This window comes from Fukomys damarensis, unplaced genomic scaffold, assembly GCF_012274545.1.
Source record: "Fukomys damarensis isolate Sample0158 unplaced genomic scaffold, DMR_v1.0_HiC HiC_scaffold_11, whole genome shotgun sequence".
NCBI lineage: Eukaryota > Metazoa > Chordata > Mammalia > Rodentia > Bathyergidae > Fukomys > Fukomys damarensis.
In genome coordinates this window covers 30,339,425-30,354,980 of record NW_022900923.1, presented here as the reverse complement: position 1 = coordinate 30,354,980, position 15,556 = coordinate 30,339,425, and the positions used below count along the sequence as shown (strand labels likewise).

The 15,556-nt window shown below is 34.6% G+C and overlaps 1 long non-coding RNA gene across 1 annotated transcript in view; it reads right to left on the bottom strand.

The window, feature by feature from the left end:
* Positions 1-8,401: 8,401 nt before the first annotated feature.
* Positions 8,402-15,556, bottom strand: part of LOC117285590 — a 39,823-nt gene continuing 32,668 nt past the window's right edge. The window contains exon 3 of the long non-coding RNA XR_004516659.1: positions 8,402-8,978. This is a non-coding gene — a long non-coding RNA (uncharacterized LOC117285590). The remainder of the gene's footprint in view (positions 8,979-15,556) is intronic.

The window sequence follows — 15,556 nt, the reverse complement described above, 5'->3', positions numbered from 1 at the left end:
ACAGATTAAGGAGATGCAGACTGTAAAATACGTGTTTAAAAGGCTTTTCATAGAATCAGTATGATCTGAAAATCCTGTAGAAAGATACTGCTGGTTTAAGTCTAGAAGTCCCCCAAAGCCTCGTCTGGTCATAGATGGCTGAATCTGGAGGGTGTGGTACTAGAATTAAGGGTATATGATTACTAAACCAGTACATTGATTGGTTTGGCACTGCCCTAAACCTGGTAGCCAAAATAAGATAAGAGGAGCAGAATGATGTTTTTGCTATTGTGTGGGCACCAAGAACTGTTTCTCCTCTGTGTTGACCCTCTCCCATGTGCCATTCTGCCTTGCAACTGACTGACTATGGGCTGAAAACCCTACAAACTGGGAACTAAATAAACCTTTTCCTCTTGAACTTTGCATGTTGGATATTTTGTGTCAGAAAAGAGAGAGAGTAACCAAGACAAAATTTAGTTCCAGAGACATGAATTTGATGCTATGATTGTACCTGACCACGTGGTCAGAGCTGTTGGGAATGACTTTTGTGGGAGGAGACGCCAGCTGAGAAAGTAGAATTGCCCTGGGCTGTACGGTGTGGGAGATTCTAGTTATTGCTCAGAAGACAAAAATCTCCGGAGTTTTCTTCTAGGAAGAAGGAATGCATTGGCTGCTGGAGTCCAGAAAATGTGTGCTATGCATTGGCAGAAAGCTTGCATGCATGTTGCTGGTACTAAGAGACTCTGCCTGACAGTGATAGTAAGGGTGGAAGTGTAATCATGCAGAAGAAATTTCAAAGTAGTCCAATGTTGAGGCGGTGGCATGGTTACTGTTGTGGCTTTTAGCCAGATTTGCATTGAGAATCAAAACCAAAGGACCCAACCGAATGATTTAAAATGTGTGGGTTTGGCCAGAAAGGAGGCTCCAGAAAGGTTTCTGCCTGCAGAGGTAGAGCAGAGGAGATCTTGATTTCTGAGAGGAAGAGGAGAAGAGAAAAAGATGGCCTTGAGGGCGTCACAAGAAGCAACAGAACTCAACCTCTTGCAGCCTCAAAATTGCAAAAGGGAAAGACTGCCTTGAGACAAATCCCCAGAGAACCATGTTCCAGAATGGTGGCAGCATGGAGAATTTCTTCCTTGGGATTGGGTTCAGAGTGCTCGGTCATCCAGGCACGCAGCCTCTACAGCCAAGAAAAAAAGGAAAACTGGCTCCACCTGGCGTCAGAATTTGGCATCGTCCATGTGGCCCTGGTTTTAGGCACACGCCAAATGCAAAAATTGTGGGGGTCAGGAAATCTTGCACCCTGATTTCAGAGGACAGCACGGGAGGCCTGGTGGTATGCCTCTAGGGCAGTGTTTGAAGCTGTGAGTGTGAAGACAAAGGTGCAGTGGAGACCTCAGAAGTTTGGAGAAGCCAGGAGAATGCATCATCTGAGGAAAGTTGCAAGGCGTGAGCAGAACTGTCCCAAGAGGGAACCTGCAGCAGCTACAACCATTGGCAGTGTTTAAGAGGACAGCCATCCAAGCCCTTTGGAGTTTGCAATCTCCCACAGACGGCCTTGGATGTTTCACATGGAACTATAGGTCTTAATGTTTACCCTCCTGGATTTGCCTTCACTCCGCTCCTTTGTATCGCCCTATCCGTACCTTTTGGAACGGAAGTGTTTATCTTGTGCCATTGTAAGTAGGAAGTATTTAACTTTCTTTGGATTTGTACAGGGGGTCACAGCTAAGAGTTTGCCTTAAGTCTCAGAGACTTGGGTGACTTTTTAGTGATACTGAAATTGTTAGGAAACTCTTAGAGATGGACTGAATCCCTTTTGCATAAAGGGATGCACACGAGTCTTTGGCGGAACAGGGGTAGAATGCTGTGGTTTGGGTCTAGATGTCCACTCAAAGCCACAAGTGATCATAGGTGCTGAATCTAGAGTGTGTGATGCTGGGAATAAGGGTGTACGATTGCTAACCGAGTAACTGGTTTGTTTGGCGATGCCCTAGTCCTGGTAGTCTGGATAAGGTAAAAAGCACAGAAAGATGCTAAGTTAAAGCTACCGCGTGGGTGCCAAAACTGTTTGTCTTCTGTTTTGCCCCTTTGCCATGTTCCATTCTTCCCTAGAACCAACAGATTATGGGTTGAAGCCTCTGCAAACTGTGACCTAAATAAACCCTTTTCTCTATTAAATTTAGGTGTGTACCAGGAATCAAAGTCAGGACCTTTCACTTGTGAGGAAGGTGCAGTGCCACTGAGCTAAATCCCCAGCTCTCAATAGTCTTTCAACACCCAAGTATACTATGGAATGGGTTAATTTTTTTCAGATTAAATGTGTTTGCTTGGGATTACTGACTAGGTTATCAGTTACAGGCATAGAAGATGTCAGTAAGTAAAAATTATAGTATTATTTTACAACCCCATTTACCATATATGTGAGAATATTTCTTCAGGTTCTTTGTAACATGGAATGGTTAAGCTTTTAAAATTTGGTTAATGTGAGGAGCACACAATAGTTTTTCATACATGGTTTATTTTCTTACTGAGTATAGATCCATCAGTCCTGTTATTTACAACTTTCTTTGTTTTGTATTGCACTTTTATAATTTTTAAGTTAATTTATGGTTTCATCTTGTCCTAACAATTTTTAAATATTAATTGTAAAATAAATAATTAAAATGATTAATATTATATTAAGAATTTTCTACACATATTCCTTTTAGTTTTAACACTCTGCAGAGTATCAGATCAAATCTATCACTGGTCAATTTTGAAAAATCTGCCTTTATTGTACAGGAACAATTATGTTTAGTGCAAAGAAGTCCATTATTTTTCACCATTTGTTTTCAAGTTTTCTAATTGTAGAAGAAAACTTTACAACCCATTAGGGGAAGAAATAGCCTATGCATGCTTTCCTTTAGATTTGAAGATCTTTCTTTCCAACTATTTTCTACTAATTTCTTGATATCAAGTGAGCATTTAAATTAATTTTGCTCTATATTTTATGGCAACTTTTACAACATAAAAATTAACAAGTTATGCATAAATTGATCTCATTCATATTTGAGAACAGGAGGTAGGCTATTAAAATTATTTTCATTGTGATTTTTGTGTACCAGTGTTTTGTATGGAAATAAATATATCCTTATTTAATTATTTTTGATCCAAGAACATTATCTATTTAATTATCAAGTCAGTAATGGGTATGTTTAAAAAGGGAAATAATAGTTTATCCCCAAGAGATTTATGATGTCATAAATAATACAGTATTCTAATATGCTTTCATATGTACTGTAGCAAATATCATAATTTATTGTTCACTAACTTGCATTTGTAAAGCAAATTTTACAGTTTGTTTTAATTGACATGTACTTTTCATATCATAAATTAATCCATTTAAAGTATAAAATGCAGTATGTTTTGGAATATGTAACTTTCTCCACTCTGCAGTTATCCCTTAAAATCTTTCAGGAGTTAGTACTAGGATTCTCTATGTGATACCAAAATCTGCAGATCCTCAAGACTTATATAGGAAGTGGGATACTACTTTCAATATAACTCACCTCTTTATTTCATCTCTATATTATTTATAATAAAAGAAACAATGAAGTTATTGTGTTAATAGTTGCTGTACTATGTCATTTAGGGACTAATGACCAAGAAGAAACATTTTTACACTTTACCTACTGTTATACTTTCCTTTGAACATATCTTCAGTCTGTGATGGCCTAAATGTATGGGTGTAGAGCTCATGACTAAGAAAGGCTATTTTCCCGGCACCGTGTCTGTTAGGTTTTGGTAAATCCCTAGTTGGTTTAGGTTTGACAAAATAACTTACTTTGAGGAACTAACATGACTACGTTGAAGTTTAACTTTCAGATTTCTGGGTTCGCGTGTTGGGAGTTTGGCCCTCACTATGGTGGGGTGACCCTTGGTGTCATGTCACCGTCCAAAGATGAGGCCGGGTGGGAAGTAGATAGGTCATGCTGGATACGAGAGTTAAGTTCATTCCAAAGAAGTTACTGTTTCCAACCACACTCTACATTCTAGTTCCTGTCGTTTTGACGCACTCTGTGGATATCTTATCTCTTGGATTTTCCTTTTAAGCTTTTTGGTTGGAGAATTGTCTCCAATTGTCCATTTCCTCAGGAAGTAAGGCAGCTATATTTTTCAACATTTCTCTTGTATTGATTTTGACAAATGATCCCATCAAAAAGAATGTTTACACTTCGTACGACCTGACTCTGTTAAAATAAAAATATTTGCTACTGGAACTTCCCCCCAAAGACTAGGTAAGGATAACAGAACAAATATTCTGTGAATAAGGCTCTGAAAGAAATATAAAGGAAATGAGCTACCGTTTCTAGCATGGAAAGATGGGCTGCTACATTTCACCATGAATTCAGATATTTCGTTGACTCTCTCCAGAGTTAAAAAAGAGGATAGGGAACCGGACAAATCAAAATGCTACCAAATGTATTGTTACTTCAAAGATTCTATTTTTTGATGAATAAATTTTACTAGTTCTGTTGTACATGTTTCACTAACATTCAGAATTTTGAAAAAAAATTGATTCTGCATTTTAGTTTCTCTTTTGTTTTAGCTGCTTTTTCTAGGTTTGATTTATTTTTTAATCAATAAAAGACTAAGCTGAACTGAGTCAAATATAATGAGTCAAAATATGGGAATAATCAATGCAGAACACTTTTCCTCACCAAGAATATTCAAGAATTTTAGAAATGCCACTAAATATTGTTCTGTATCACTTATCAGTCTTAGACAATCCTTATTATAGTTTACTTCCCCTCTGTTGGCTGCTTTTATTTCATCTAATCAATTGCTTTTTCATTCAGATTGCAGCATGATTGACCTTATCTCTTAATTTGAGTGACCTGAATGACATAACTATTTTTTTATTTTCAAGACCCCTGGTTTTAGCAGACACTGCTGATGTGTCCTTTGGATCTCTTACATTGCTACCATGCTTCTTTCCCAAAGGTTCAAAGATTTTTGTTTTCAAATTTCAACAGCTTGAATCCACAACTCTCAACAGAAGATGTTTTCTAGGCTTTTGGAGCACTTTTGCTTCTATGAGTATGAAGAACAGGAGTTTTCATACTTCACTTACCGTTCATTCTTTCATGGACCCTTCATTGATGAATATTGATGCAGAAATATGAAAACCTGCTTTCTAGAGTTTCCAAGGGTTACCCTGACTTCCGCTGAAACTTTGTTCTTAATTCCTTCCTTTTTTGCCTATCTCCCTTCTTATTTTATTTCTGCTTCATTCTAATTAAGTTGTTTTAACATATGTCGTTATTTAGTTGTTTTTTCACCTCTTTAATATTTGCTGCTAAACTTAAAAATGCAGCTCTTAATCTCAGTTGCATTTTTAGATCCAAATCATTTTTTCATATTTCCTATTTTCTCTTGAAATACTAAATATTAAACTTTCATTTCATTAAATGTATTAAATAATTTCGTTTAGATTTTTGAAGATATTTTATGTTTGGTTTTACATTTGTCTATCTTATGTGGATATTTATTTATAATGAAAAGTTTTGCACTCTATTTTATTTCTTAGTACATTGTTTGTATATGTACATGTATAGAAATAAGATAAAATGAAAAATATATCTCTTTTCCTGGGAGATATTTTTATTTCTTCTTTGTTATATATTTAGCACTTTGATGGCTTTAGGTGTGGTTATATTTTCCATCTTTTCTGGTTGTTCTCAATGGGATAATTAGTGCACTTGCCTAATTCACAATTAACAGAATTTAATTACTCATTTGTTATGTAATTATCTGTTTTCCCTCTTGTTTTTTACAACAGTTTATGGCTTCTCTAAAGAGAGTAGTCTTATTATTATAGACAGGCGAGTTAGATAGACATTAATACTGTATACAGCAAGAGAGGGACTAGGTTCTGAAACAAGCTGTAGAAAATAAAGACATCAGAATTGTGGCTGAAGCAGTATCTGAAGAAGGCAAGGCCTCAAGGTAAAGTCACAGTGGCCAGACTTGCATACTTTTAGAGGATAAGAAGAACACCAGACTACACTGTAATTAGTATCACTGAGTCCATTAAATCCAGGTATGCGTCAGATGGCAGAGTGAGTGAGCAGAATAGGTAGACCCATCCCTTCCCCCAAACGTTCTTGGATTAGAAGTCATAGACAAGCCAAGGTTAAGCATGCCAGCCCTATCATCTTTCTGCAGTCCACTTTTTTTATTGGATCAATACTAGGTAAGCAGCCATATTTCTAATCTCATTGGTTGATTATAGTTTGACCCAGTTGTACCCAATTTTTGACTTTGCTGTGTAAGTCACCCTGACAAAGGGCCTTGGTAGCAACTTACTCTGGTCTCCTACTGTCTATCAAGAGCTATTCCTATTATTCAATATAACTATTCTTAACCGTCTTTGTCCTTTGGAACTCATTCTTTACTTTTAGGGGATATGAACTCAGCACAGCTGACATCTAGCAGGTTGGGAATTCTATTTCTTATATATCATTATCTTACTTAACTCCCCACCTTCCTTTGAAATGTACTCACATTATACTTTCTTACACAGTGTTTTTAAATTGTCAGTGGAAGATCAGCAGACTCAGATGTTTGAGAATAAGGTAATAGGGAATCTAAGAAATAGGTTAAAACTTCTAGGTAGAAAAAGACATCTAGGGATCATTCAAGGCAACATGGTGATTGTACCCTGGAAGACTTGGTATCACATTCTTATGCTAAGAAAAAAATAGCTCCAAAATTTTCCATTAGAATGAGTTAAAGTACATTTTTTATGTATATATGAACTACAGAAGTTCTAAGGAAAAAAAGCAAAAGGGTATGATGTACTTGGCAAATTGAGTGACATTTGAGTGCTTAAATGCTATATGCTTTATTATTGTAATTATTATCATTGATAGGTGTACTACTAAAGAATATAATTTGTTGATATCAAGTAGCACAAGTGTAGAAATTAGGAATGAAGAATTTTGGTTAATGGGGCTAACAGGTATCATTCCATTATTTAAAATTACTAAAGGGGCCATAATAAAAATCTTACATAAATTGAATGTACACTTTATTCTTACTTTAATTTGATTTTGTCAGTGGTTTTATGTATTGGCGAGAATTTTGGTTAATGGGGCTAACAGGTATCATTCCATTATTTAAAATTACTAAAGAGGCCATAATAAAAATCTTACGTAAATTGAATGTACACTTTATTCTTACTTTAATTTGATTTTGTCAGTGGTTTTATGTATTGGCCATACAGTAGTCTTCTTCTCTAATATTATTTTTCCTGTTTCACTGGAAACTTTTGGAGGAATTTCTCATGTTTTTTTTCTATAATCTAAACAGAAGAGAGGAATAAAATGAATGTGTTATAATTTCTAAGAGAAAATTTTCTATTTTTATTCCTTCAAAATTATTAGCAGCTGCAATTTTAGTATTTGCCAAAAAAGTAAGAACATGAACCAAAGAAAAGTGAGCTTTTGTAGCAGCCGCATGCTACTGCTGGCCAGCACACACACCACAGTACCCATGAACTCTGCATTACTGTTTTGCCTGAGAGAATCTCCCTTCCTGTTTGGATAAAGCTAAGTCAGTGACATTCATCCCAATTTTAGATTCAATGTCAAGCTTCTATTTAGTATCTGAAAAGAATCAATATTTAATACAACACTTTCAGTCAGATTAGTTCTCTGAATTATCTTTTGACTTTCTACTCATATGAGTCAATCAATTATTATAGTTTATGTTGGTTAATTGATTTTTTTGCTAGATACAAATAAAAAGATCCTAAATGACATATGTTATCTGTTCCTTTGATCTGTAAATATATATGCTTTTTATCTAAATAGCAGGTAAAATCCTTTGATTTAGATAATATCCAAAAGCAATGGTTTATGGATGATTTGAAAAAATGTAGCTTTAACTTTGCTCTCAAAGACTTTTCTTGTGTACATTTTTCTTACTTCAGTATAACTTTAACCTAATGTTTTTAAATACAGGAATTAACAGCGGTTGTTACTTCAAAACATATTTACCAATTTTCTTTTATGTGAAGATTTTTATTAGCCTTAGGAATAAAGTAGGTAGAGAGAAGGAAAAAAAAAAACCTGTCCTTTTAACGTTGTCAATGTGGGTATGAGGAGGCAAACAGTGATCAAGAGAACTAAAATACACTTCATGTCAGATGGTGCTGTGTGCTATGGAAAATAAAGGAGCGAAGAAAGAAAGAAAATGTTTTATTTAGGAGGAGTTATTTTAATTATCACGATCATTAAAGCAACACGAGTTAAAGAGTGTTTTAGCACTAAATGATATGTCATATATTAGCCAAATTTAAAATTGTATGAAGATGTATATTAGTATTGATTTTCTTACACAAGCAATATAATTTCATCAAATACATTAGCCCTCTTCTAACTTTCCAACATTTATGTATGTGTACATATACTTTAGTTTTTATTTTTATTTTTATATTACCCCATGTAATCAGCAACCCTGCATCTGTAGATATTTTTTGCCTGAAGTGACCGTGTTGTAGTACAAAAAAGTTTATGCAAGATATACACAAATAAAACAGACAGAACATATATATATATGAAATACATTGTGGAATTCTTTGTCCTTGCTGATATTTCATTAGTATCCTCACAATGTCTGTAGTCAGTCAATAGTTTCACTGAAATTGTTCAAAGGAAAAAAAAAACAAGCTACTGATAATAAAAATACTCTGGTCACATATTATCATCTGGTAGAGAATGCTTCTAACGAAAAATCAGGCTTGGTTGTGGTGAGTTCATATGTGCACAGTAGTGTTTTCAAAAGTCTGTGCTTCTCTTCTGATAGAACCAAATGTGTTTTCTCATTATATTCTTCTCAGTCATTCATGTAGTGTTCTACGTACATCAATTCTGTTACTACTACTGAGAGCAAAACAAGTTTTGACAAGAATACTATCGAAGTATGACAAGTTAATTATGACAGTCATTATCCTGTTGGTGAAAGAAAGGGAAAACACATGTTAGAGATGCCACACTAAAACTGCAGTCCCTTTTATCACGCAGAAAATATCTGGTAAGTCAAATACCTACTAACAAGTTTTTCTTAAATCTGTCTCTAGAGCTTCAAAGAAAATACAACCTAACTTTTCCATTAAGTCATTAACCATAATATAGGTCAAATAGCATTATAAAGATATTGTCTTTATAGAAAGAAACATTTTCATTTGAATATCTTGAAATATTTACAATTTTTCTTTATATCTACTGGAGGTTTTGGACAAGTATAGATAAAGACTAAGAGATATATATCCCATTACAATTGTTTAAAATTGTTTAAACATCTACATAAGCAGTTATAAATGCCTCATTTTGATAATATTCTATCAGGCAATGGAATACAACTTTTTACATTCAATTTTTGAAATATACTAGAGAATTTTTCAAACATACATAATGACCATTATGTTTAAGAGTTTTGAATTCATTTATTTTAACAGATAATTGTAACATATTACAAAACGATATCAACAGAATAAATAAAACAGTTATTTAAAATAATAAGAGTAGTGATACAATAAATTTAAATGATAAAGACAACTGATATAATGAGACAAGAGTGTTTAAACACTAAGCAGGAGAAAACTATTATAACATGTAATTAATTTAGAAAAATAACAGTGTAATTAAACCTTTATCTGGCAATAACATGAAAATAATTCTCAGAGCACAACAGCAAAAGAAATTATAAAGACATTCAACCATAAAAATGTACAAGTTTAAATATTAACAAAACATGACAAAATTTTAATTGTTGTTTTTTTGTTTTTGTTTTTGTTTTTGTTTTTGTTTTTTGGTACTGGAGATTGAACTTGGCTCTTTTAGCTTGCAAGGCAGGCCACCAAACTGCTGAGCTAAATCCCCAGCCCCATGACAAAATTTAAAAAAAAATAATTAAATGGCAATAGAGGTGTAACTTCTAAGACAGAACCCAAATATCTTTAACACATAATCTAAAGATGCAAACATACCAAAGATAATAAAATTATACAATGCTGAATATGAGCATTATAATGAAATTATTTAAAATAATGGTTTCCAGATGTTTTATTTTTCTATGATTATTCTTTGTCATACTGGTTTTTTTATAACACATCATATGAAGTTTTAATTTACAACTTAAAAATAAAATTTAAGGAATGTCCTTATCAATGTTTAATTACTATTCTTTCACAATGAATCGGTGTAATGAGCTAAATCCCCAGCCCCATGACAAAATTTAAAAAAAAAAAATTAAATGGCAATAGAGGTGTAACTTCTAAGACAGAACCCAAATATCTTTAACACATAATCTAAAGATGCAAACATACCAAAGATAATAAAATTATACAATGCTGAATATGAGCATTATAACAAAATTATTTAAAATAATGGTTTTCAGATGTTTTATTTTTCTATGATTATTCTTTTTCATAGTGGTTTTTTTATAACACATCATATGAAGTCTTAATTTACAACTTAAAAATAAAATTTAAGGAATGTCCTTATCAATGTTTAATTACTATTCTTTCACAATGAATCGGTACTTTAGAGTATGGATATTGATACTTACTTGCCTTCCCATTTGTCTTACATATTTAAGAAATACTTTTTTGCATTTATTTCTAAGAACAAAACATTGGGTAGCTCACTAGCAGTTCCCTTGGCTTTTGTGAAGACAAAGTTTTTGCTAAGACCAGTGGGTATATGAGGCCTGCTGCATATCATCTGTAAATGCTTGTAATTGCTTGTAAGTGATTCTAAGTGCAGGGAGCAGTGGTGTGGACCAGAATGGCACAGCTGCAGGCAGATCCCAGCCAGGGCTCTGCCCCAACCCCAGAGGTTTGGGCATACTGGCCCAAGTCAAAGGCACACCCCCATAAAAGAGCTGCACAGGCACACAAGCTTCAGCCAGAGGCCTACCCCATGGCATCTGAAAGTGCATGCATATCCCAGGAAGTTGTGGTGTGGTCCAGAGCAGTGCAGCTGCAGGCAGAACCCAACCAGGGCCCTCCTCCCTCCCCAGTAGCATAGGCACAAAGGCCACAGCCAAGGACCCACCTGGAAAAGAACTGCACAGGTACACAAACAACAGCTGGAGACTCACCCAGATCCCATTGATATGTGCATAGAGAACCTAGCCAGAAGCCTGCTCAGACAATAGGAACTGAGGTGCACAGCTCCCAGCCAAAGGCCCATTCAGACAAAAGGTACATAGGGACCACAGCAAAAGGTGCACCTAGATACCATACAACAGTCACCAGCCAGAACCTGCCAGGACAACAGGGCAGTTTAGCAATTCAGAAGGGCACCATTTTGAACCCAGGAATTGGTGCATTGGTGAGCAGCAGGGAAAAGGCCACTCTATGGCTTGCTGAGAATTGAAGACAACCAGCTGAGCAAAAAGTTGCCTCAAAAAAGGTAAAGTAGGCTGTATTTGTTGAAATGAGAAGACATGCAAACAAGCTGCGAAACCAGACTTCCAGATCATCTGAGGCAACCACAAAGGAGATGCAACAATCTGATACTCAACCACCTGGACTCCCTGAACTAATAACAAAAGAGGATCTGGAAAAAATGAAATCAGAAATAATTTATGAGATAACAGCAGAGGTTGTGCCCATAGTGCAAGTTATGATTAATAAATCTAGAACAGACACAGATTAAAACAATAAAGGAGCTGAGGAACATGATGGAATACCAACATAGGACACAAATAGAATCCATAAAGCAGATTCAAACAAATTCCCAGGAGATTAAAAACTCCATTGAAATTTTACATAACAGAATAAGCCAATGCAAGGACAGAATTTCAGATATAGAAGATAGGATTATAATAAAAGACCAGGAAAATAAAAATTTCTTAAAAATAGTAAGTGACCTTCAACATATTGAAGATATACTCCTAAGTGAAATAAATAAGTAACACATGTGTAAATACCAAATAGTTTCCCTGGTGTGAATAATCTGCAATAATACATAAGATCCTAATAAGATTACTGACATTTAGAAATGGGAAGAAAGGAGCTAAAGGTGTAGGGATGGTGGGATGGGTAGGGAAAGGGTAATAAGGGAAAAGAAAAAGTGTGAGACAATGAAAAGATGAAAATTAAGTGTTTGTAGATGGGGAGGGAAGGGGGGTGAAGGGAAGGCAGGGATAAGGAGAAAAAATGAGAATCAAGACTTGTCATGTAGAGGTATGTCAGGAGAAAAAATGAGAATCAAGACTTGTCATGTAGAAGTATAAGATCCCAACAATGAATGTAACTGTACTGTCTCCCTAAAATGTACCAATAAACTCAATTAAAGCTGAAAAAAAATAGTAAGTGACCATGAGAAATCAGTCCAACAGATGCTAGATGATGGAACGAAGAATAGCATAAGACTGATTGGAGTCAATGAAGCAACAGGAAAGAGTGCAGATAACATAAAAATCTGTTCACAGAAGTAATGGCAGAAAATTTCCCAAGTAGGAGAAAAATCTTGACATAAAGATAAGTGAGGTATATAAGACTTCAACTAGCCATGATTAAAAAAACAAATCTACACCTAGGCCTATAAGAGTTAAGATTCCATAAACCCAACAGAAGAACAAAATTCTATAGACAGTTAAAAAAAAATGTCAAACAAAGGAAAGCCCATCAGAATCACAGCAGACATCTCAACACAAGCCCTCAAGGCAAGAAGAGCTTGGAGTGATGTGTTTCAAGGCCTAAAGAGAAACAGCCTCCAACCCAGATTAATGTACACTGCAAAACTATCTTTCAAAATTGATGGTGAAATAAGATACTTTCATTAAAAGAGCACCATAGTAATTTCATGAGAATACCAAACCAGCACTCCAAAAATTTTAAACAATATTCTGGTAAAAGACAATGAGTATCACAACCCCAGGCAGCCCAACAGAATGAATCCATCAGGCATGACAAGAAATTAAATACAAAGGGGCAGAATGAAACAAAAATAAGTCATGACAAGAATAAGTTAATACATATCAGTTATAACCATTAATGTTAATAGTCTTGATTCACCAATCAAAAGAAATAGATTGGTAGAACAGTTCAAGAAGCAGGATCCAACAATATGCTGCATACAAGAAACACACTTAATTAAAAATGAAACTCATAGATTGAAAGTTGAAGGGAAGAAAACAATACTTCATGCACCAGAAACATGAAAAAAAGCAGGAGTAGCTATCCTCTTTGCACAAGTGGATTTCAAATCAACACTGATTAAGAGACATAGAAGGACCAACACATCCTTGTAAAGGAAACAACCCAAGATGAAGAGATGAAAATCATAAATATAAATAGGCCAGACCCTATTTAAAACTATATAAAACAAATACTAACAGATATGAAAAATTTAATAAGCACAAACACAACAGAAGTGGGGGACCACAATACTATCAAAAATAGATCCAACAGACAAAAAATAAACAATGAAATACTAAAACCCAATCAAAATCTTGAACAAATGGACTTACCAGATGTTTGCAGAGTGTTCCACACCCCAAAATCAGAATACACATTCTTTTTAGCTGCACATGGATTGTTCTCCAAAATAGACCACATGCTTGCTCATAGAACATGTTTAAGTAAGTGCAAAGGAATTAAAGTTATCCTGCATACATTATCAGACCATCGTGTGATAAAATTGGAGATCAATAGGAATAGAAATTGCAAGAATTTCAAAAAAGCATGTAAATTGAACAACACATTTCTGAATAACTAATGGGTCACAGAGGAAATTAAAGAAGAAATCAGATAGCTCCTACAATTAAGTGACAATGACAATACAACATATCAGAATCTGTGGGACACAATGAAAGCAGTCTAACAAGGGAAATTCATAGCAGTGAACAATCATATTAGTAACACAGAATGTACTCAATTACACAACCCAATGCTGAATCTCAAGCTTCTAGAAAAAGAAAAGCAGGACAAACCCAAACCTCATACAAGGGAGGAAATTATAAAAATCAAGGCAGAAATCAAGGCAATGGAGTATGAAAGAATGATTAAAAAAAAATCAATGAAACCAAGAATCTTCTAAAGAATAAAAAAAATTGACAAACCCTTAACTACCTTATCAGAAATATGAAAAAAAAAGGTCCAAAGCCATTCAATTAGGAATGAAAAGTGTGAAGTTACAATAGACCCAGCAGAAACCTGGAGGATCATCAATATCTACTTTGAGAACTTATATACCAATAAGATGGAGTACAAAAGAAATAGACAGATTCCTAGACAAATATGAATTACCAAAGTTGAATGAAGATGCTGTAAAAATTCTAAACAACCCAATATCAATCAATGAAATTGAAAATGTAACTGAAAACTTACCTACTAAGAAAAGCCCAGGTCCTGATTGCTTCACTGCTGAATTCTACAAGACATTTAGAAAAGAACTACTGCCACTAGTGTTTAAACTCTTCAATGAAATAAAAAGGGAAGCAGTACTCCCAAATTCATTCCTGGAAGCAAGCATCACCTTAATCACCAAAGCAGAGGAAGATACCCAATTAAAAAAAAAGAACTATAGGCCAATTTCTCTAATCAACATAGATTCAAAAATCCTTAATAAATACTGGCAAATAGAATGCAGATCATCAAGAAGATCGTGCAACTTGAGCAAATGGGATTAATTCCAGGAGTGCAAGGATTGTTCAACACATGAAAAACAATAAATGTATACACTATATTAATAGAGCCAAGGGCAAAAACCAGATGATCATCTCAATAGATGCAGAAAAAGCATTTAACAAAATCTAACACACATTTATGATAAAAATCCTACAAAAATGGAATAGCTGAACTCTTCCTCAATCTGATAAAAGCCATCCATGCAAAAACAACAGAAATATACTAAATGGTCAAAAATTGAAATCCTTTACAGTAAAATCAGGTACAAGACAAGGATGTCCACTATCCAAACTATAGTTTGGAAACATTAGTCACAGAAATTAGACAAGAGAAAGAAACAAAAGGACTAAAGATAGAAAATAAGTCAAATTGTCATTATTTGCAAATGAATGGTACTCTTTATACAAGACCCCAAGAACTCCACCAAAAGTCTTCTACACTTAATAACCACATTCACTAAAGTAGCTGGATACAAGATCAATGAACAACAATCAAAAGCTTTCCTCACTGAACAAAAAAAATAAAAAAGGGAAAACAATTGCTTTCACAATAGCTTTCAAAAACTTGAACTAACTACGAGTCAACCTAATGTAAGATATCAAAGACCTCTACTCTGAAAAGTGTAGCACTCTAAAAAAAAAGTCATTAGAGAAGATATGAGAAAATGGAAAGGCATCCCTTGCTCCTGGGTGGGAAGCATCAACACAGTAAAAATGGCCATACTTCCAGAATAGCTATATAGATTCACTACAATACCAATTGAAATTTCAGCAGCATACTTTATAGACCTTGAGAAAACAATCCAAAAATTCATTTGGAGCCAGAAGAAAACTCAAATGTCAAAAGCAATACTAGGCAATAAAGACAAGGTAGGGGTATCACAATCCC